The sequence below is a fragment of the Ambystoma mexicanum genome, chromosome 12 (assembly GCF_040938575.1).
Source record: "Ambystoma mexicanum isolate Mex_15411 chromosome 12, UKY_AmexF1_1, whole genome shotgun sequence".
In the NCBI taxonomy this organism is placed as follows: Eukaryota; Metazoa; Chordata; class Amphibia; order Caudata; family Ambystomatidae; genus Ambystoma; species Ambystoma mexicanum.
This window is the reverse complement of record NC_090936.1, coordinates 876,436,331-876,460,903: the sequence shown is the minus strand read 5'-3', so window position 1 is coordinate 876,460,903 and position 24,573 is coordinate 876,436,331. Positions and strand designations below refer to the sequence as shown.

Below are 24,573 nucleotides of genomic sequence, written 5' to 3'. Positions count from 1 at the left end.
ATTCTACAACACTTACTAGCCCCGGCACTACTAAATGAAATCCTATGGATCCCGTTAACTTACCTGGAGAGTATCCCCATGCTGCTAGGGTTGGGAAGGAGGGTATGGAACAGAGCTAAAACTGTGCTACAACTGAGACAACCCTATGCACCTGATATTCCAATTTTGGCAGATGTAGGCAAGGTAGAAACCGACCTCCCCGTCATGAGACACTGGGAAAGACTGGGGTTGTACACCTGGGGAGACATGTACGAGGATAGCACTTTCATGGAACTAATGTGTCTGCATGAAAAAGAGGGACCACTAAAAGGACAATTGCTATGATACCAACGAATAAGGCAATTGGCCAAAGGGAAATGGGCTGAGTGGCCACAGGAACCGGAGGCGCCCCCCCCCCCCCCCTGCTGTCAGAACTGTACAGCCTGAGTAATGGATGGAGGCCCATCTCCAGACTGCACGGTCAGCTAATTGATAGGACCAACCCCCGGGGCGCGACACTCGGGACTAGTTGGGAAAAAGACCTAGGGGAAGCCATTACTGACAAAGAATGGGAGAGGGCACTGTTGAACCCTAAAGAAGTGTCTAGGAACGCTAGGTTCCGACTAATGCAGATAAACCTTTAACAAGCAAACAAGGTCAACTTGCCCACGGTGTGGTCGAGAGGGAGCTGGCTTGATGCATATGTTTTGGGAATCTGAGAAAGTGGCGATCTTTTGGGCAAAAATAGAAGGTGCATGTGAAAAAGCTGGAGTTAAGATATGATGGGTCACCGAAGGAATGCCTCCTGGGCATGTTCCCAGGCTAAGTAAATTTAAACACGTAGTGAAGCTCATGGACATGGCGTGTGTGCTGGCAAAAAGGACAATGGCATGGAAATCAAAGGCAGGCCCACAATTTGCCGCATGGAGCAGGGAAATGAAACGATGGGCTGCAGCTGAAACGGAAACCTGGGGAACAAGCCTCTCTGGAGGGGAGGGAGAAGCAAGCACCACATACGAGGCATGGAAAGCACTCATAAGAGACATGTTTCTCCCATCTGATGATATGCCACCCTGAGATCGAAGGAAAAAAATGTGTTATGTTTAACACACCATAAGAGGACACGAGACTAGAAATCCTTGCACACTACTACCCCACATAATGCAAACGGCTGATATAGACCCACTCCCCCACACCCAATAAACAGAATGGAGGCATACTTAGAAGAATGAAGACAGTTAATGTTTGTTGTTGTTTAATTGTTGACAGTTTAAAGGAAAAGAAGGCAAGATAACATAATGCTAACATCATGCATCTGTTTGATCTGTACACTTGATAAATGCCAATAAAAAATGTATTAAAAAAAAATCATATACAAAATATTGTTTCTTATATGTCTCTAAAAGTCTGTCACTCCTGCTCTCCCTGTCACACCTTACCCAAACTCCCTTCTCTCCGTCACTTCCCTGTACACACGCTCACACACCCTCTCCTCAAGTACAATACTCCTACTACCTTTTCCAGAAGCCCTCCCATGGCGCCCGCTCACTACACAAAAGGTATAAACGCGAAATCAACGAGCTAAAATAATAAGCAAAAACAACAACCACTACTTCACCTAATTCCCCCACCCGAAGTACATTGGGTACAGGAATTCGAGCTATCTAATTATACAGAACCCCTATATTATCATATTTCAAAATATGGCACAATCCTAAAACCCCTACCTTGGAAAGGATCCCACTTCTCTGTTTCTCTTCTTAAGTACTCATCATAATCATCATCATAATAATAATAATAATAATAACAATAATAATGAAAAACATATAACCGCCACGTGGTCTTTACGCACTACTCAACTCCGGCACACACCATTCCACCATATACCCTTGTCTTCCCCTCTTCAACACACCCATACACTTGTTACCTCGTTCCCCCAACTTCCCCTCTCCACATCTGCCCCGTTGTTTTTGCTTGTAAGAGGTGTACTTATAGCTGTGTGTTCACCAGAGCTCCTCCATCATGCGGTCCCATTAACGAACTGCACCTTCCTAGGAGCTGCAACCCGTTACAAAGAGCAGACAGGAATTTTTTCAAAACGGCTCCTGTATACCACCATAGGTTGCAAGCTTCGGATTGGTGGCTGCAGGTGGGCGCGGCCCCTCCAGATGTGAATCCTGGAAGCCTCAGTCTCTGCAGAAAATCTGGGGGCACGTTGGGGGTCACTAAATTTGTAGAGTAACCCCTAAACGCTCGCACCAGAAAAAATACAACCCTCGAGGGGAAAAAAGCCCAGCACACCTCTTGCAAGGAGAACAGGGTTTAATCTCACAAAATATGCAAGTACGCACCAGCAAAGAACTTTGCTGCCACAGAGCGCTTTGACAAAAACAGCATGAGCAGTAGCATTTAAAGATACACAGCGTTACGTAGGTTACAAATCCAGCTTGGTGTGACCCTATGCACAAATAGCCTGTTCCATATGGGATGCCAGGCGATTGGCTCCAGCATCTTCTGTTCGTCGTCTTCCACGTGTGGGATCTTCTGTCGTTATTAGAGTCAGAGAACGTAATTGGCAATGTGGTTACACAATGTATTATTTCATAGCTCTACAGTGGTACCAAGGACATGACTGAGGCGGATACTTTAGAGGTTGGGATAACTTCTTAAAACTACGTGAGCCCCTGCTCCAATCCCAGTCACGTTGACACCTCCACAACTTTCCCACCAGTGGCATTCATTTGTTACCTTCTCCACTGGCACCTCGCAGCACAAATCACATGAAATAATGGTGGGGGCAGGCCACCCTGCTCTCTGATCTTGCTGATCAATTGCTCGTTTCACAGTTGTATGGCCAGGTGTCTTGGACTGGTTAGTGTACTCAAACATTTGTGTCCAGGGCTTGGGGGTTCTCGGGCCGTTATAACTTATAGATCTGGACATTGAAGGGCTAAAGCCCTCACCCCCTTTCTCGTGGGATAACTCTTCAAAGACACATTCCGGCCTTTCAGGGCACATTCTTTCTGGGTTGGATGCACTGCAGACGCAATAAAGAACTGTGTGTGTTTGTGTGTGTATATTCAAGAAATTAACCTTTTTGCAAAACTACCATGGTTCCGAGCAAAGAACGCGCGCACACCCTTCTAACCATCAGGACGGACTGTGAGTGTACTAGCATAGCCATGGCACTAGGCCTCAATTTCAAAATGGCGTCTAACTTTTCAAAAATGGAGTTTCATTACATGTGATTCTAATGTTATAATTCACTACTTTTCCACTACAGTCCAGCTTCTATGAGTAGGCACCCTCCATTCTTCCAGCTGCCCTACACCATCTCCTTCTACACCTGTCTCGTTCTAAATCGACTAGGGGCCTGGGACTTTCGCACCTTCTTCCCAACACTCACAAGCCAGTAGTAGGGAACAGCAAAGCAATTGCTCAAAGACGTAGAGGCAAAGAGGCTGGCGGAAAGCTGGAGGTTGGCCCATAGCCGATTTTTGGGTCTACCAGCGCTGAGTCAAGTACTAGAAGTGGTCGGGAGAATCGAATGACGGGAAGGGAAGTCGGGACCACTAGCCTGAGTCTACAGAGCAGGGCAGGCTGTTAGAGGGAGTCCTGTCTCAGCTGCCCGTTCGTTGTTTGATGGTGATGCAGATGGCTTAGGGGAGTGGGCTGGATGGAGGTTGACCGCTCAGATTAGCAGCTGGAGCCAGTGGGGAGCCAGGCCGTTTCTGCAGGCAGCCTCAGGCAGATGTAATGAGTACCCCTGGTGCTGTTATGAGCTCTGTGTTGCCCCATTTGGAAGTTTGTTTACATCTATCTTGCAGCGCCCATTGGCATGTCACTTTAAGCAACATATGCTGGGGATGCAGGGTATTGCTGAAGTGCCTGGGGCATGAGGTGCAGCCTTGCCTCAAGCCCCACCAAGCCACCCACAATACCCCCTGGACCTAGCTTGTTCCCACCATACAATAATGGGACCATGGGCCACTGACCATAGCTTGTGGCCTCAAACCTGGGGCATAGGCTTCAGCGATGTTGTTGCTGGCCCTGTGAAGCAACCCACAGAAGACATTGGGCCCAGTGGCCAGAAAACCCCAATTGTCGGACCGTGGGACACTGTCCATGACTTGCAGCCGTGGCCACTGACCAAACTCCCTGGGCCAGGGTATTCAGCTATGTTTCCTGGCCCACGCATCAACCCAAGGTACACATGGCCTGTAGCCTGGTCCAGTGGCAACTATACACCCATAATATGACCGGTGGCCACTGCTTATGACTGGTGGTCATGGCTAGTGGTCACAATCCCCGGGACATGGACTTCAGCCATGTTGCACGCTGCGCTAAGCATCTCAGAGTAGACATGTCCCTGAACAATTCTCAAATTTGTGAACATCAGAGCGATGGCCCTGATGTTCGTATATGAAAAAACACTTTTTAAAAAAAAAACATTTTTTGCCCTTTTCTACGCTTTCCACCTTCTTAGGAGTTCTTTCTTTTGTAAGACAAGTGTAATGTTGCGTTTTCAAAACCTTTTTTACTGCAACGTCTTTGTAACAAACACACTTAAAGATTGTCATTTGAAGCATTGGGTGGCCTACGAGATGCAGACTGAGGCATAGTCAAACCTAACGTAGTTGCAGAAAACATTGAGGCTGAGTAGAACCATGTCCGTTTTGAAAGCAAAACCGAGGAGACCCATGTTGGCGCACCTTTGGATTCCCATAACCAGTCTCCAGCTCTGGAAGGCAGGCGTCGGGCCTAGCTATTGAGACTACCCCTAGTGACAGTAAGTTTACACACATAAAGCACACACATTACTGCAGGGTTCGACATTGAGGGGAGCTGGGAGATATTTAGTTCCTTCATGTAGCCTAGAAGAGCTTAGTTAGCTTGACACGAACAGCTTCCAGAAGCTACTTTTCGCTCCCCTGGCCAACTGATACCAAACAAATACACTGATGTGAAATTAAATCTGTGCATGTGGGACCATCCATTAATGAACATTAGGGAAAATTTATATAACATTTAAAGCATAAGGGGCCAAAAATAATGGACAAAATAATATTTATGTATCTTACATGGAAGTTAGATTTGCAGAATACTATGTACTAGCTCCCGACCCGCCATTGTAGCTCCTGGGTGCTCCTGTGTATGCAATCTTAATTTCGATCCCTGCATCACTCGCATGAAGGCCGTACTAAAGTGGTTGTTGAGGTGTCGATGCCTAGTAAATCGAACTGCTTTTCCAGCACTGAAACACAAATCTGAACAAAAGTGCTTGGTCTATAGTTATTCTCACTTGTCCCAGGTTCCGAATGCAACCCAGGCCCCGAAACAACACTTCTCGGATTATAGTAAATAAGACATTTGGATAAAACGCATAAGTCGTTACTCGGGGGAGGGACCCATATCACGTGCCTTATTGTAAAAGGTGCCTCTCAGCACTCTGATTCTGAAAATGATTACATTGTTTTTCCAGTTCAGTCCCCAACAAACATATGGACCAAGGAGAAGTTCCAGAAAACAATGGAGAAGATGTCCTTCTTTATGGAGTTTCTTAATTAACACCCCATTAAAATGAAACCCTTAATTTTCCAAGATGGCCGCCTAGGGAGCAGGATGCGTCTCCCCCCGCTCCCGACCTGCGTTGTGCTCCAATCCCGTCCACAGCATTAGCAGCCCTCCCCAGCATCTGGACGGGCCAGCAGGGCTCCTTGGAAGAGCTTGGTTCACCTTGATTGCAGACGCTCCCGGGAGGGACCGAGGCGGGCGTGGCCGCGGCTGGAGCTGGAGCGCCCCTGCGGCTCGGAGCCAGAGTTCCCTGTTGTTGAGTGCGGGCTGAGCCGGACCCCGGGGGCTGTGGGGGGTCCCTGGGTAGCGTCGGCCGGTGCCCGCCGAGCAGTTGGTGTTCTCCCCCCTCCTCTAGTCCTGGTTCGCCATGCAGGGAGAGCTTCTTCAGGCGGCCACTGGGGTGTTGCGAACCCCTCCCCCTGGTCCCCTGGAGCTCTGCCTGACTGGCGTGCCTCGGCTGGCCGGCGTTGGAAGGTACGGGGCGGCCCGTGGGGTGGCCCTGGTGGTCTTCGGTTCAGCCCCGGAGAAGTTGGAGTGACCCCCCCACCCAGAGGATTGCAAGGACGTTTGGGCGACCTGCTTCGCCCCGCAGGCGGCTGGGCAAGTGGAACATCTCTGCTGCCCTCCATGGAGGCATATCCTTAGAGGTGAGGAGTGGGGCAGGTGGACTGAGGGGGACCCAGAACTGAGTTTGTTATGGTAGGTGGCGGGGGACGTCCTCATTGGGCTCTCTGCGTGGCTGGGACATGAGAACTCTGGGGGCCGGGGCGAGGAGCAGCTCCCCTAGCTATGTAACACAGAGAGACTCACCCGGCACACACTGGAGCGGGGGTCCCCCCCATTACAATTCTTGTGCACTACCAATAAGGTTCTGCTTAACCTGGCCTGCGGAGGTGCCAACTGGTTCCTGCCTGGAAGGAGCACAGTTTTTTAGGGCCTTGGCCGGATTGGTGTGCGCTCGCTCCTGCCGCCCTCTGCCCGCAGCCCCGCTGACCGGAAGCTTTTGCTGTGTCCTCAAACGCTTTCTGGGGACGGGGGGAGTGGGTGCCCTTATCAGCCATGTCAAGAATAAAGACTGTCCACCCCAAGGGAAGACCCCCAAAAAGGCACCTGAGGGCCCCCCTCAAGAAATTCTGGTCCAGGCAGATAGACGCGGCCGAGGATCGACAGGCGGCCCAAGACTCCCCCGAGAGCGCCCCCAGGGGTTCCCGCCAGGGTCAAGACAAACCAATTACCCAAGCGATGCTTTCGCAATTTATGGGAGAGTTAGTTGAGAAAATCACGGCTGCGGGCAGCAGCAAATGGACAAGCTGCGCGAGGACTTGGCTGAAAATCTAAGGGATCGTAAAAGAGACGTTAATAAAGTCGAGAAAAGAGTGGACATTAATGAGCGGGTCATACAGGCACTGACGGAGGACGCCAGAAAAGTGGACAACTTGCTAGAGTCTCTGGCTTTGGCAACGCAAAACCTGGAGCTACTGGCAGAGGATCTGGAGAACAGGTCCCGAAGGGCGAACATTAGAGTAAAATCACTGCCGGAAAATGTCCAGGCCCAGTCTTGAAAGCTATATTTGTTGACCTGCTAGAAGCTAATCCAGACCGTGAAATGCAGTTTGATAGAGTCCACAGGGTGGGACCGCGAACGGCCGAGCCAGGTTCCAGACCACGAGATGTGCTGGGGGCCTTGCATAGCTATGCAATGAAGGAGAAGGTTATGGAGAGAGCGAGAAAGGCAGCTTGTATCACCTACAATGGCCAAGAAATATCACTGTATCAGGACCTGGCGAGGAGCACCCTAATCAAGAGGCGGTGGATGGGCCTGGTCCTGTCCTTACTTAGATCGCTGCAAATCCGGTACAGATGGGCCCACCCCTTTGGTTTGTCTTTCATGTGGCAAGGTTCCCATAATAAAATCACGACCTGCGACCAAGGGATGTCCTTGTTGGGCCTGGAAGAGCAGACCTCGCCCCCATTAGAGGGGGCTGACGAGCCACCGGCTACTCGAAAGCCATGGGAATGGTCTACAGCCAAGCGCAGGAGAGGTCGCAAGAGACCCACAGACTCGGGTCACGCGAAGCCTACTGTTGATGGGGCCAGCGACCGGTCGACGGGGCAGTGTGGTCCTCCGTCAGTCGCATGAGACTTTCCTTGGAGGACCTCGGTTAACGATTAGAGCCCAGGGAGGGCGCTTCCGCCAGCTGTTCACTAGTGGTTGATGGGTTGTTCAAATGAGTTGTGTGAGTTGCGGGTTGGGGGGTCGAGGGAGGCCGGAAGTCTTGGAATGGGGAAGGGTTTCCCTGCGTTGGAAGTTTCCGGGTTGGTTAATGGGATTGGCTCTCGTGGCAAATTCACAAGGGGGGTTGAGGGCCAGTCGTTCCCGCCTGGAGGGGGAATGGGTGGGGGAGGGGAGGTGGGTAGTGGGGGAGCGGGAGAGGTTTTAGATCCAGGGTTCAGGACGAGGCGCCTAGGCATGGCGCCCTTGGTAGGAGCGCATGCTGCAAACAACAAGTGCAACACTTGAGGAGTTCTTCAGAGTTAATATGGTCCACATGAGTCCAAATGAATCAGGCAAATGGCTAGCTCCCAAGTTGTAAAGTTCCTTTCCCTAAACGTGAATGGTCTCAATTCCCATGTTAAAAGGAGAAGAGTCGAGAGGTTTCTCAAGAGAGAGCAGCTCCAGTTAGTGACCCTGCAAGAGACTCACGTGCACACTAAGGACTCTCGCAGAATTAGATTCTGGGGTTATTCCAAATTGGTACAGGCCACACAAGCCTGCAAGAAAGGGCGGGTCTTAATTGCATTACGAGACGGATCAGGTCTTTCCATTAGAGCCATGCAGAAGGATAGTCAGGGACGGTATCTGACGGTGTTATTGGAGGGCATGGGCGAGATCTTCACGGTAGCAACTCTATATGCCCCTAATCAGGCCCAGGATGCCGTTCTACAAAAATCACTCACGAGACTGGGGAATTTCGCTGTGGGTAACATTGCCCTTATGGGGGACTTTAACTTGACATGGGACCCCGCCATAGATAGGAGCTCTGCATCGTGGGGAAGTCAGGGCGGTCTATCAGGGGATCTGGTAAAGAAATTGCGGGATTTGGCCTTGGTGGACACTTGGCGTGAACTTTACGGACAGACGAGGGAGTACACCTTCTACTCACATGCGCATAGGTCGCATTCCCGGATAGATTATGCCTGGATCTCGAAACCACTGTTAGGGAGGGTGACAGCATTGGAGATAGGAGCGATCACATTGGAAGATCACGCTCCACTCACCCTGATATTGGCAGCTCCCAAGGGTCCCCTGTCCGTCTGGAAATGGAGGTATCCAGCCCTGCTGTTGAGGGATCCGGTCTTGGTTGGGGAGATAGAGAAGGAACTGGGGGATTACTCTAACAATAACAAGTGGGATGATACTACCCCTCAGAATTGGTGGGACGCCCTGAAGGCCACAATAGGGGAAGGATAATTGCAATTAAAGCTAGAAGGGAACGGGAACTGAGGTTGGAGGAACTACGGTTGGAAACCAGGCTTAATGAGGTTATGGCTCGCATGGGCATGGGAGTGGCGGCAGCCACCAAAAAGGAATACAGGGCTGTGCGAGGTCAGTTAAACCTCATACAAACTAGAGCGGCAGAACGTAGCCTCCTCCATCAGCGACAAAGATACTACGTCAAAGGCAACAAAGCTGACCGTTTGCTGGCCAGAAGGTTGCGTAAGGAAGCAGGCGACAAGACAATAATAAAAATAAAGGGTGAGGGTGGAGTTTTGCTTACGTTGAATTCTGACATTGAAGCTCAATTTACTAAACGCTACACTGCCGTCTATAGTTCAAGCTTCCCCGATTGCTCAGATCAGTAAGCATATTTGTGGGATGTTGGCGTCAGACGTTTATCGCAGGACGAAAGGGACGCGCTGGAACTCGAGATCACGGCGGATGAGGTGAGGAGAGTTATTAATAACCTTCCATCCGGCAAAGCCCCGGGTCCTGATGGGTTTATTGTTGAATTTTACAAGACCCATAAAGAATTCCTGATTCCAATTCTTACTAAACTGTTTAATTGCATGGGGGCGATGGGTTTTCTCCCCAATTCTATGAATGAGGCCAAGGTAATCTTGATACATAAACGGGGAAAAGATCCGACGGACTGCGCGTCATACCGCCCTATTGCTTTAATTAGCGTGGACGCCAAGATTCATGCTAAGATTCTAGCTAACCGCCTTGAATCCATCCTCCCCAAGTTAATTCACTGCGACCAGTCGGGGTTTGTAAAGGGCAGACAAACCTCGGATAATGTGAGACGGCTGGCACATCTGGTTGAAAAGTCTCAGAAAAAGAACATCCCGGCCCTTCTTTTGGCGATCGACGCCGAGAAGGCTTTTGATCAGGTTGAGTGGGGCTTCTTGTTTGCGGTCTTGGGTCGAATGGGGTTTGGCCCGGGTTTTACTACTCGAGTAAGAGCGAACTACCGAAACCCGGTTATACATCTGGCAATTAACGGCCAAGTCTCCGCTCCGATACCAATGGGAAGATGCACCAAGCAGGGCTGTCCGATGTCGCCGCTCCTTTATGCCCTCCACCTCGAACCGTTCTTGGAGACGGTGAGAGAGGCTGATGATGTCAAGGGAATCCCATTTGGGGGGGGAGGTTCATAAGATTGTGGCCTTTGTCGATGGTATGATCTTCTCATTGACTCACCCGACCATCTCACTGCAGGCGGTGGGAAGAGAGCTTAACAGATTTGGGCAGGTAGCGGGCCTAAAAATTAATATCCATAAGTCTGAAATGCTTCCCCTTACTCTGTCATTGTCCGCCATTCATGACCTCCAGAAAGTTTACGACTATAGGTGGGTGGACTCCTCACTGAAGTACCTGGGGATCCAGCTGACCAAAGCTGTGGAGCACTTATATACAGCAAATTACCCTCCGCCTCTTCAGAAGGTGAAATCCAAGCTGGTCGACTGGGGTACCCTGGAGATTTCTTGGTTGGATAGAGACAATACTTTAAAGATGGCAATTCTTCCACTGCTCCTGTATCACTTCGCTGCCCTACCGGTCCTTGTCCCTACTTCTTTCTTCAGAGCCCTGCAGATATAACTAGTAGGTTCTTATGGAACCAAAAGTGTCCAAGGATAGCAGCTTCCACGATGAAGGCATTGCCGGAAAGAGGTGGATTAGGGGAACCTGACTTCCGTGTGTACTATATAGCAGCACAATTGAGGGTCATTGGGGACTGGCAAAGGGATGACAGAGGCAAGGTGTGGAAGTCGATGGACAGGGCAGTGGTGGGGAGGGACCTGGAGGGGGTCCTGTGGGTCCCAAAGCAAGACAGGCCGACCAGAATGTACTGTAGTACAATAACGTCAACAACAGGGGAGGCCTGGGATCAGGTCATCGTGAGAGCTCAGATCACCTCCTTCCCATCCCCGTACTCACCCCTGCATGGTAACCCACAATTCTCTCCAGCGGCCTCATATGACACAGCTTCGACCCATGGTTTTCGGGTGGTTGCAGGATGCTGCGGGATATGCTAAAGGGGGTGAGGTGAAGCAGTTCGAGCAGTGTAAGAAGGACTTTGGAGTGGGGGAGAAGCAGAGATTCTCGTACCTCCAGATCAGGCACTGGCTTTCCCATCCATCAGTAAAGCAGGTGGGTTCTCGCTCCCTTACCCACTTTGAAAAATTTCTAGATACTGAGTCAGGTGATAGGGGGGTGATCTCCTCCATTTACAGACTAATAAAATGCGAAGAACCTATACATTCCAAGAACTGTATGAGTAAATGGGCGCAAGATCTTGGATCAGGCATAGAGGAACAGGAATGGCTTAGGCTGTGGTCCCAAATCCCGAAACTTGCAAGGTCTATTCAAATCCGCGAGATCTGGGTGAAGCTCCTACTGAGATGGCACTGCACCCCCCTTAGGTTACATAAAATGTTCCCCACGGTTTCAGAGAAATGTTGGAGGGAATGCGGTTGCGAAACTCTGGACATTGGTCGCAATGAATGGCTAACCTACTCGATCCAGGGATGTCATATGCGCTTTTATACAGACTGGGCCAATCTTCTGTTATTTCTAAGGGAGGGTGCACGCCGTGCCTGGTGCCCCAAGGCCATGGAACTACTGGGCATAATCCGCCCTCAGGACGAATCCGACCTGTGAATTTACCTTGACCGTTGTTCATACCTCCATCTCATTTGTTGATTTCAAGCTATCTCTGAATCCATGGGATCTGGGAGGGCACGGGAGGGGGCAGTTGGGGGGGGGGGGGGGTTTAGGGGAAAGGTTGTTGATTTCTTGTTACTCTTGCTTCTATGAAAATCTGCTAATAAAAATGTATTGAAAAAAAATGAAACCCTTAATTTCTGAAAACAATGTCCCATTCAAAAAATGATAAACAGCCTACATTACTAGTAGAAGAACTGAATTTCGAGGACTGCACTGATGAGGATGGTACATTTGAGGAAGATCAGGAAGTTAAACCCGAAGATTAGCCACTGCCTTCCACAGATATTATCAACCCCCTTAATTTTGTCATCCCAAGAGATGATAATCTTATATAATGACATTTTAAAAAGAGGTTCAGAGCAATTAAAAATGTGAACGCATGAATCTGAGGACACAGATTTTCTAGATAAATTCCTTAAAGAAAAAACAGATAGGCCAGTATATCCCCCTATTACAGTCTATAAACAGTAGGATAACTCCATCATTAGGTACTCCAACTCTTACTAGAGCAGTTAATCGCCAGTATTGAAGAGAGATGCAACCCTGTGCCAGTTGATCATTCAATCATTCATAAGAGGATACCTTACACCAGACTCACTGGTTGCAGAAGTGCAGGAACTCCTCTGGCGTCTACAGAGTCCCCACCTGATAAGGAGAGCAAAATGATCTATGCTCTGGGGAAGAAGGTAGCTACCTCCACTGCACATGTAACACACATTGCTAATGTGTCAGCTTTAACGGCCAGTTATAACGGAGAGCAACGGGACCAGATGCATGAGCTAGTTAAGGGGGTCCAAGAACCTCTAAGGAGCTAAATGCTAAAGGTCCTGCAGGAAAGCAAACATTTCACAAATCCGGTTATAAAATATGCCCTTGATTCAGCTGAGACTTGCGGGCAGACTGATTGATCAAGGGACCATCATTAAAAGGCATGCTTGGCTGTGATGGTCACATGCCACTCTCGTTCTTTTTGGAAGAGCTGTTAATGAGACATTGGAGAAAGCCAAAAAAGAATATGAAACTATCTAATCGCTGGGGTATATCTCGGGTAAACCTTACAGGGAGTGGATGCTGCAAATTGACAAACGATTTGCACCCAAGGTTTCCCCAGGACGGCATCTCCGTCCACCTATGCAAGTGGCTCAGGCAATTGATTTTCGAAACAAAGCAAAACCAACATCAGGATTCCAGAAACAGTTTACGTGGGAAAGAAACTGCAGAAGAGGTCAGACTCCTAGAGGAGCTGCCTCTGCCACAAACCAATGATGCCCTGCGTCATGTTCCCCCGACATTACCCTGCTAGTGGGGTTGAATAACATCATGCACCAATGTATGGGAGGAGACAATGTTCAAGTGGGCTTCTCCACCATAGCACGGGGGTATTGTCAAATTCATCACAAAACCAGTCTATCTCCAAAGAACAGACCATTGCCTCCGAAACACCAAAAGGCTTCTACAAGCTGAGATCCAGCTGCTGCTCAAGGAAGGATCAATAGAGAAAGTCCGGAAAATCACTGCTAACCAGGCAATTTACTCTCTGTACTTTCTTGTTCCAAAGAAAGACTAAACAAAAAGAGCAGGGTTGGATCTGAGACCAGCAAGTAAATGTGAAGCCACACAAATTTTGAATGACAACCTTACAGGAAATCATTCCCCTTCTAAAGGAGGGCGATTGTCTGGCGACTCTGGATTTGAAAGATTCATACTTTAATATTTCAATGTTCCCAGGTCATAGACAATACCTAAGATTCAGACTGGGGCATATTCATGGCCAATTCAAAGTATTCCCTTTTGGAATTGCCTCAGCACCTCCTGTGTTCAGAAAAATGTTGATGGTGGATGCGGCACACCTCTGCAGGGAAGGTACCCCAGTATACCCTTATCTGGATGACTGTGTAATAACATGGGAAAACCCAGATGAATGTTGCAGGAATACTCTGGTCACAATCAATCTTTTGCACAAGCTAGGGTTCTCTGTAAATGAGAAACAATCTAGCCTAATCCAAAGCTATGGAAAATAATTTCTGGCATCCAATATCAACACAAAGATGTCATTAATCTTCCCCTTTACAACGAGAGGGTTCCAAACCTACTAAGTCAAATACCCTGTTACGTAGCCGTTCAGCAGATAACAGAAAGGTCATGCATCTGCTCGGCATGATGGCATCCTGCATGTTCATGCCACATGCTGCCAGACTATGCGTTCAGTACAACAATTTTTAACAAGCCGGTGGTCTCCAGCAGAGGGGGATTTGGATGATCTAGTGGAAGTTTTGTATACAGGGGTATTGGCTCTAAGATGGGTGGACAAAAGAGAACATGTTAAAAGGGGAAAGGGCACTTGTGTGCTAGTGAACCTTTAAAGTCCACGTAAAGACCACCTGCAGAGTGGCCTGGCGCCACGTGCGCATCCATTTGAAAGACTCTGGCTGGTCCCCTTTTCTTGTGAACTTTATAGTAACAAGAGACCGTAGGAAAGGCCGGAATAAAGTTAAGGTGGTCATAGAACGGTCCAGCCATAATCCCTTGTACAATCGAAAGTCCTTAACTCATTACCAAAGTTTTGGCATTGTGAAACAGGTGTTTGCGCCTGGCTGACGGAAACGCTGTGCTTAATGGTGATGAGGTGAAGCCTGACTTGGGGCTGAAGAGAGAGCCTGACTGGGGGCTGGAAAAAACTAAGGGATGTGAATCCCACAAGGTGTTACAACCAAGTGAACTGTGTCAAACTGGCAAATGTGAACCCGGCTGAGGGATGCTCGTGAATGAGAGCCAAACCTAACACCCCGTAAACATTGTGTCGACAAGTGTGAACCCAGCTGAGGGATGTCCACAATGTACGGTTGTTTAAAAAGACATTAAGTCTCTTGAATGTTACAAGCTGCTGTTATCTTGAACGAAAGGCTGTAATGAACCTGACTGAGGGAGGCCAACGTAAAAGGATTGGAGCCCGGTTGAGGGGATCCGCGGGTGAAAGGAAATTACGAGACGGGAAGATTACTGAAAGGAACTTTGTTGTGTATAATGCATCAGGCCCTCTGATGGAAGATACTTGGTGTAAAAGAGACTTGGCCACAGAATGTACTGATATTTTGGAAACTGATAGCTTGTGCTGAAGAAGCCCACGAGTGTGCTGTGCTCGAGAGTTCCGCCTTGTCCCGTGCTAAAAACTTGGGGAATGGAGACCCCAGTTATAGCATCCTGACTTATCATTTTGTGAACACCTCTTTCTTTTCTGTTGAACATTATCCCACGGGGCGTGGGTACGAGGGCCATGTAGGAGGACGTGATCTGGAGGAGCTCCCGAGATCCTGAAATGATCGGGCGTAAAAGTGCGCAACGATGGGGCGATGACTACTGAAAATATACATGTTGGTGTGTGAATGAGTGGACCATGCTTGGTGAACTTTTGGAAGGTATAAGAGGAAGGCGGCAGAGTTCTGTGCGGAAAAGACAAGGAGCGCCGGATACAAAAGACGACACAAAATGGCCGACCAATGTCCGGAATAAAGGAAGGAGCAGGCCGCACGGTGATAGACCGAAAGAGGCGTACTGGGTGCGCATTTGTCACTTGTGCAGAATACAGGTCCTCTGGGTCATGTCTAATAGAACGATGAGGCCGAAAGCGAAGCAGCCCACCCTGGACGACTTCGCTAAGTCGTCCCCTGGTCAAGAAAATACCAAGAGTAAGGATAAGTCGCCTGCAGGCGGCATGACTGCAACGGGCACCAACCAAGAAGTCCTAGCTGCGATTGCAGACTTAAAGGCGGCCTGGGAAGCCAAACTCGAACTAGCCGTCACTGAGCTGAAAACGGCACTGGTCCTTAAGGTCGGAGAGGTGCAGGAGGAAGTTAATCTACTCCGGCAGGACGTCAGGGCCTTGGCGGAGCGTACGGAGACCCTTGAGAAGGAAGTGAGCCCTAATACCGCGGATTGTGCCTCCCATAAGGCCGAATTGCATGCCCTGATACAGAGAGTGGGCAACTTGGAGAGCAGAGCGGAGGAGGTGGAAGGACGCGCCTGACGAAACAACATCCGCATCATGGGCCTGCCGGAGGGATTGGAGGGCCACGATCCCACGGAGTTCATTGAGTCCATGCTACTGCAAGAGATATCCGGAGGTGCCCTATCTCAAGGATTTGCGTTAGAGCGGGCACATAGGGCTCTAACAAGGAGGCCGCCGCCAGGAAACCCGCCTAGGCCGGTAATAGCCAAAATTCTTAATTACCGGGACCGTGAGAGGATATTGGAACACTTCCGCAAGGGAGGAACGATTATACGAGGAGCGCAAACATCACGGCGTACCCAGACTATACCCTGTCGGTGCAGCGTAGCCGCATGAACTTTGGGACGGTAAAGCGGAGACCGAGAGAGGCGGGCCACAAATACATGTTGCTGTATCCGGGAAAATTGAAAGTTATACATAAACACAAAACTTTGTTTTTTGAGACCCCGGAGGATGCCATGGGATGGCTCGACGCGCAGGGATGTCCCCAGGAGTCTGGAGTTCGGACGGAGAAAGAGCACGAAAGAGATAAGTAATGCACGAGGAGGATGCCACAAGATGGCGCGGCACGGACCCATGGGACTTGAATATAGTCATTTCTGCAACCTTCAGCAGAGGAGGTCAGACTGTTACACTAAATGTTATGAGCACTGTAATTATTATTGAATTAATGAGAGCCTTGCAGAGCGGATCTCTCTACCCCGCAGTATTCTTAGTTAAGTGGCCACTAGGGCGACTTCACCCTACTGGGCTCTGGGCATTGTTTGGTGCTTTCAGGATTAGATGTGGGGGTGCCTGAGTTCCGCGAACGGAGCTGGGCAACAGTTGGGGTGTGTGGAGTGGGGGAAGGGAGGGGAGAGGGTGGGGAGGAACGTTGGGAATTTGTTGTGTACATAGTTAAGGGTAGTTTGAGCTTGTACAAGAGGCTACAAGTAAAGGTGGAGAGCTGTATCTGCATCACGTGGGCGAAGGGGATTCGCTACACGGAAGGGAAGAGGACACTCATGAGCTATGGGGGACCTTAAGATTGTAACATGGAATGTCAGGGGACTCAACAGTTACTTAAAGAGAAACAAAGTCATGATGTACTTGAAAAGACAGAAGATTGATATTGCGTTGTTGCAGGAAACACATCTGACCCGGCAAAAACTGGAAACTGGTGGGGAAGAAGTGGAGAGGTACTGTAGTAGGCTCTCTGTATTCTGCCTACGCTAGGGGAGTGCTGGTCTGGGTAGCACTGCACGTTCCGCTCCAACTTACACAAGAGGTGGTGGACACGGAGGGGAGGTTGGTCCTATTAAAGGCTTTGGTGGAGAATAGAGAGGTGTGCATTATAAATACGTATTCCCCCAACCAAAATACTGCGGCATATTTTAGAACCCTGTGTACTCATCTGGGCGCGTGTATGGGAGGAGCGGTTATTTGGGGAGGGGATTTCAACTGTGTGCTCAACCCCAAGGCAGATAGATCCGATGATAAGATTGATAGGCCCACCCCAGCAGCCAGGGTATTGCAGACATTACTTGACGACTTCGGGCTGGCAGATGTTTGGAGGCTGAAACACCCTAATGAAACACAGTACTCGCATTACTCAGCCCCGCAACAACTGCATACGAGACTTGATTATTTTTTTGCCACGCCGGAAGTGGTGATAGAGACCACCCAAATAGACTACAGAGCGAGGGTCCTGTCGGACCACTCGCCTCTGGTTCTGAGCTGGCAGCACTGCCGCCCCAGGGCGCAGATACCGACGTGGCGCCTCCAGGCAGAGGCGCTCCGGGACCCGGTCTTCAGGGAAGATATCAGGGATGCGATCATACAGTACTTTGAGGAAAACACAGGTAGTGTGGACTCAGCGTGCACGCTCTGGGATGCCTTTAAGGTGGTGTTGCGGGGTGCTGCTATTGCTAAATCAAAAGGCCTACAGGGTGGGGTCCTAACGGAATTAGAGAAAGCGGAAGTGAAATTGGAACAGGAAAGCAACAGGGCAGGAGGGCATGCGGAACTCGTACTCGAACTACAGCAGCGGTGTGCAGAGCTTTGGGAAAGGCTCTGCAACCTTAATTATAAGAAGTATGTTGAGAGGCAACATGCAGGTGGGGATAAAACTGGCCGCTTGCTGGTGTGGTTATATAAGAGCGAAACCCCCAGGCCCCCGATTAGGACGATAACTAGAGTAGACGGGGAGGTAGTTGACACCCAAGAAGGAGTCAACGAGGCATTCTTAGACTATTATAGGACATTATATGAGGACAGAAAAGGGGACAACCGAGAGGAGATAAGAGAAACTCTAAAAGACATGGAATTACCTAAGATTAGTGCTGAAGAAAGGGAGGAGCTGGACGCACAGATTACCTTAGAGGAATTGGATGAGGTGGTGAAGCAGCTGCCCACCTGTAAGACCCCGGGCGTGGACGGATTCCCTAGCGAGTTTTATAAAACATAAAGAGAGGAAGTATTCCCCCCCCCCCCCTATGCTAGAGATGCTCAATGAATCTTTTGAGATGGGCCGGCTGCCGGAATCGCTTAGAGAAGCGTTAATTGTGCCGCTTCCTAAGCCCAACAAGCCAGGGCATAGCTGCGGCTCCTATAGGCCTTTGTCAATGTTGAACCAGGATAGCAAGATATTGATGGCGGGCCTGGCCAATAGGCTGCGTATAGTTATTAACCTGTCCAGACAGGTTATGTCCCCAGCAGAAATATAACCCACAACCATAGGCGACTCCACCGGGTGATTGAAGAGGGGAACAGGAGCGAGGGGGAAATGGTGGTTGTGTCCCTAGACGCAGTCAAAGCTTTTGACTCAGTGAGGTGGCCATGGTTGTTGGAGGCCCTGAGGGAATACGGGATGGGGCCGGGCTATGTTAGGTGGGCAAAATTGCTATATAGTGAACCACTTGCCAGGGTGCGCACAGGATCGGTGATATCTGAGAGATAGCAACTTAGCAGGGGCACCAGACAAGGGTGCCCCTGGTCCCCGATGTTATACATTCTAGCCCTGCAGTGTACCTCAGACAACAATATGACATGATAGGTATTGAGGTAGGGGGAAAGAAACATCTAATATCCTTGTATGCTGATGATTTTCTACTATATCTGAAATATCCGGAAGAAAATCTTCAATATATTCTAGAGGTTATGGAAAGGTATGCAGAACTGTCCGGCATAGCGGTGAACCCCCAACAATCGAGCATGTTCCCATTGGGGAGCTACAGAGGAACCCCTCTGGAGCGGCTGCCAATGTTGTCTGTACCATGGGAGGTTGATTCCTTCCGATACCTCGGAATAGAGGTGTATCACACGGTAGAGAAGGAACACTTGCATAATACCGAGGTGGCTGTGGGAAAAGTCCGAACAAGTATGAAGTTTTGGGAGAAGTTGCCACTGGCGATGATGGGACGGGGGGCGATGCTCAAAATGGTGGTCCTGCCCAGGCTGTTACATTTCTTCAGTAATATACCGTACTTGATACCCAAAAAGTTTTTTGTCAAACTGAATAGCATGTGCAGAGACTTCCTATGGCATGGCACTCGAAATAGAGTGGCGCTATGGAAGCTGCAGAACTTGTATGATAGAGGGGGCATTAAGCTGCCAAACTTTGAGGCCTATTATGTGGCTGGTCAGTTGCAATATGTAACCAAATGGCTTTCTGATGAGGTAACTCCTGAACTTAGGCTGTTTGGACAGGACTGCACTCCGTTTTACCTGAAGGAGATTATTTGGGTGCGTAGACCTGAAATGAAAGAATGCCCGGGTATGATGTTGCTTGGGTGGAAGATGTGGCGTAGAGTATGCCGACTGATGGAGAACCCGTACCCGTGTTCCCCACAAGTGCCGCTAGTGGCCTTAGCAGGGGGAGACAACCAACCAACTAAGAATGATTATCAGGACCTATTGGGAATCGGTCGGGCTGGTCACATTGGGAGATGTATGGCAAGAGGGGACCATTAAGGATTTCGAAGAACTGGGGGAAGAGGCAGGCCTGCACAGAGGCCAATATGTCACATATCTTAGGCTAGTCCAGATTATTCGTAAAACCTGGCCAGAGACTGTACTGGCGGAGGAGCCAGACGCCATTATGGGGACAATATATGACACATCAGAAGGGGGTCACGAGATCTCTAGATTATATGAGATGGTGATGACCCGGTTGGGGAAGGATTTGACGCATTTGAGGCTGGACTGGGAAGCAGAGGTGGGGGCACAGATGACCGATGGGATGTGGGAGCGTGCTATGGGATACCACAAGAAAGTGTCCAGAAACGCCAGATTGAAACAAATACAGTTATACATAACGCATAGAGTCTATATGACCCCGAAGAGAATATCCAAGTTTGTAAATGCAGGAAGACCAGCATGCCCAAAATGCGATAAAGAAGACGCTGATATGACACATATGTTCTGTTCCTGCCCAGTGATTGAAGGTTTTTGGGGTGAAGTGGCACAAAAACTAGCGGATAAAGGGGTCACGCTCAACATAGATATGGCCTGGGCCTGCCTGTTGGGAGGGTTTCCCAGACCACGGAATACTAAACATGTTGGGAAACTGAGGGACCTGGCATATGTGCTTGCAAAAAGGATTGCCATGGGCTGGAAGCAGTGCCACAAGCCACGGGTTGAGGTATGGTGGCGGGATTTGCAAAAATGGGCGGAGGCTGAAACGGTAGTATGGCAGGAGGCATGTAGCAAGAGCGGGGAGGAAGAAGTGGGTAACCTGATGGCATGGAGAGTGTTAGTAACAGGACTGTTTGGCACAGTAATGGATTCCTCAGCTTCGGAAGAAAGTGATACCCGGCCGCATGCAGCAGATACAGAATGAGAAACGCAAACAAGCTCTTGAGGGGGGAGGGATTGGGGGAGCAGTAGCGCGCATTAATTGATGTTCATGTGTCTGTCGCAAATAATGCTGCTAGTTTGGTTTGTATTGTTTATTCGTTGCTAAAATAATAAAAACTTTAAAAAAAAACATGATCCCACACTATTTTGTAATTTAGCGGTAAGGATTGGCAATAGGTTTTTTAGTACAGGCCCTTTTTATTTGACAAGACTCCACAGGACTGCCTTATATTTGATGGTCGTAGCTTGCTCCCATCTTAGATTTAGGTTTAGATTAGGTGTTTTTCTCACACATCTATACAGTTTAATAAACACCCTTGAACTGTGATCACTTGTGTCTATTGCAACCATGTGTTCCTTACAGCCCATAAGTGCTCTGTAACTCATGAATTGGGGAATCTGAAGAGTACAGCTCCGAGTAAAACTCCTGGAATTGATTTATTATATCTCCGGTATTTTTGATTAATGCCCCCTTTTGATTTGGATTATAGTGAGCCTGGCCCTTTTCCCCTCCAAGATATCCATCAGGCCAGTAGGCTGTCTGCCTTATTTGCCTTTAGATAATATTTGTGTTTAGCATACAGGAGGGCCCTCTCCGTTCTCCTTGCAGATAATAGATCCAGTTGGTTGCGCACACTTCTGTATTCCTGTTTAGTTGCCCTGCTTTGGTCCTGTTTCATGCGGGTCATGTTATCTTTTAGTTTGACTTCAACACCCTCCTCCTCAACCATTAATCCATGGTTGCCTTGATTGCTATGAGGTGCCCCCTCATGAATCCCTTAAAGGTGTCCCATATTGTGGCCCCCGCCAAGTCAGGGTTGTCATCATTTGTGAAATACTCACTCATTTTGTCCCCAATGTCCTCTGCCAAGACTTTGTCTTTTATTATCTCTGTTGGGAAAGACCAACTCCATAGCTTATGGGGTTGACCCTGACACTGCATGGACGCTACTAGTGGAACGTGATCTTATTGAATAGGCCCCACTTCTATCTGCCTAATCTTTCCTATTACTGTGGCCGCTGCCCATATGTTATTGATTCTGATTAAACATATGTGTATGGGAGAGTAGTACGTGTACCCATCCGAGTCTCCCTAGAGGGTCCACCATACGTCATTTAGTTTAAGGGTTCCTTTCTTCGCTTCAGAACATTTGTGGGGGGTTACCTGGCCATGATATGTTCTGGCGCTGCAGTCCTTTTGTGAGTCCCAAGTGATGTTCAAATCCCCCATAAGAATTATTTCCCTTGAGGCTAATGTTTCTAACTCTGCCAACGTGGCTCTGAGGAAACTGTCCTGACCCACGTTAGGAGAGTATATGGAAGCGATCATCATCATCTGTGCCCCCATTTTGAATTTAACACATTGGTACCTGCCTCTCTTGTCCCCTTTAGTGGCCGGGATGGTATGGTTTTGTTTGCCTAAATGCTACGAGGGTCCTTCCTGTTTTTCCCTCGAAATTAGATTTATATAGAGTGGGGTACCCTCTCAGTTTCAGTTTAGCCTTTCCCTCATGGGTTTCTTGGATGGCTATTACCTCAGGGCGTTCTTTCGCTAGTTATTGTTTGTTTCTTTCTCTTGACTAGGGAGTTTACCACCCTCACGTTATAAATTAGAAGTGCGGTCCCATGTCTCATCCCCCCCTACCGTCTGCTTTTGTCTGCCTCCTTGTGTCCCACTTATGCTATATTATCTGAAGGCTTTCTTTTGCCGCCCTCCTTTGTCAAGCCTAGAGTGTGCGAGGGTCTGGGTCTCAACTCCCTCCCGCCCCCTGTCATCCCCCCCTGTTCTGGTGCGAGCCAAAGTTCCTAACAAATCCGGGAGATCCATGTGCCCGGAATTGACTTGCCGGTTATCCCAGAGATATTGTAGGGAGCAACTAACCCCTACTAAGTCCCTAAGGTGCCCCCGAAACTCCCCCACCCCCCCACGCCTGCAGGCCCCTTCTTCACACAGTCCTGTCCAAGTTGATATGTATTTTGGTATTCTGTCGACTGGTATCGTACTTTGTAGACACTTCTGCTTATAGTGCATATTTACTTCCCTGAGATCTTTACTTCGAGGGTGAGGATCCCGGACGAGGCAGCGTATCCATCTTTCACTTTCGATGGGTGTTTATAACATTTGTTGAGGATATCTCATTTGGCTTGTTCTCTCCTGTCTGATCGGAGTACCTTTATCCATTCCCTAGGTTTCCTTGTTGGTGGGACCCGGCTTTCGCTTGGTATGCCCCCTTGACTGTGGTCTTCCAGTTGTAATATGGTCAGACCCTCCTCACATCTCATAAATCAGTGTGGTCTGCCCTCTCAGGAGAACAGGAAGTCAAATGGAAATGTCCCTTATACTGTTTTTTGTATGAGGGCTTCAGTTACTGGACCCATAGCTCTTTGCTTACTGGATTGCGCCATGTCCTGAAAAAGGAGAATCTCTATCTCGTTCATTCTTATTGTTCCCGCCGAACGTGTTGCAAATATAATTTTCTTTCTGGTTATAGTTCGTCATTGCTTGCAAGCATGTTTTTTGCCATGGGGCCCGATTCACTCCTCTTGTGTCCCAAACTGTGTATTTGGTCTATTGGGATCGGCACGTCTGGGCTTTCTCCCAGGACTTCCCTGAGGGCATCTTGCACTAACCCAAGTCCTTATCCAAAATGACTTCCGGAATGTCCTTGATCTTAATATTTGACCTCCGGGAGTGATTCTCCAGGTCCTCTCGCTGTATTTCTAAATTTTGTGTCATTCTCGATAGATTTTCCAGTAGTTCCTCATTCTTTTTGAGTCGTGCACCAATTCCTGAATAGTATTTTCGTTGGCTTCCGTGCGATCACCCAAGTTTGCTATGTCCCTTCTTATTTCTTTTATGGCTTGTTTCATATCAGCCTTCATCTCCACGAATTGTGCCTGCAGGGACACAGTCATCTTGGTTTGGAAATCCTGGAAACATTGCAACATCTTCTCCCTTCTCATCGCCATGGCGTTGGCACTATCTGGGCCTGTTAGTGTTTCTTGCGATTTCCTTTGGGTGGATTGGCAGTTCCTCCTGCTCTCCTGTTCCCAGCACCGTTTTATGCTTCCCTCCTGCTGTCTCCACAGTGTTTTCGTAGTGGCCGACCCCTCCTTGGGCTAGTTTCTTGGCATTAAAAGTTAGTAGGGCTCCTCGCTGATTTAGACCCCTGGAGGGTCTGTTTCGAATGATCTTCCTGCGGCGGACTACTGTATCAGGCACTCCTGTCAATGAGTGTTTGCCCCAGTGATGGAGCACCAATGATGGTGGTGTCTGCCTCTGTGTTCCTCTTGCAACACCAGTCTAGTCTTAGGGTGACCCTCTTAGGCTGTTACCTCTTATTTGCAGTCCTGTGTGGGGATTTGCCCCTTCTTCACTTTTGGGGTTTCTTCTTTGTTCCACTGCGTGATGGGTCCTTTCTTGTGTGGCCCGCTTGTTAGCCCCCTTTCCCACACGCTCTCACCTTGTGGAGTTGGTGTACTAGTCTGCACCTTCCCTTCCTCTTGCAGCCAGGGATCAAACTCTCAGCCGGTTGAGTTTCTCTCCAGCCTGTTCTTAACTGAAGCCGGCAGACTGTGCTCTCTCACCCACACGCTCTTGCCGGAGGGAATGCCTGGAGTTTCGCTGCTCCTGCCCACTCCTATGTCGCCGGCAATAGATCACCCAATCGGGGTGTGCGTCTCTCAGGCCCTGCCTTACTGAGGCCCACAGGCTTGCTCCTCACCTGGTCCCCCAGAAGTCCAGCTTAAATGCCGCCGCCCCCTCACTTTAGCGGCGGGAGCTCTCGTTTCCAGACTTCCAAGCCCACTTGGTCTTCGCTTCCCAGCTGTGACGGGTAACGCCCTCCCCACTGCGGTCACCTGCGAGAGGTTACGCTGCTCTGCTAGTCAGCACCACTGTATGTCAGCACCTGGGAGAGCGATTCTGATGGTCTTGCTCGCAGCCCTT

At 49.2% G+C, this 24,573-nt stretch overlaps 1 protein-coding gene across 2 annotated transcripts in view; it reads left to right on the top strand.

The window, feature by feature from the left end:
• SCYL2 (SCY1 like pseudokinase 2) overlaps window positions 1-24,573 on the top strand; it is a 1,629,773-nt gene that overhangs the window by 750,860 nt on the left and 854,340 nt on the right. The gene's annotated exons all lie outside the window — the stretch shown is intronic.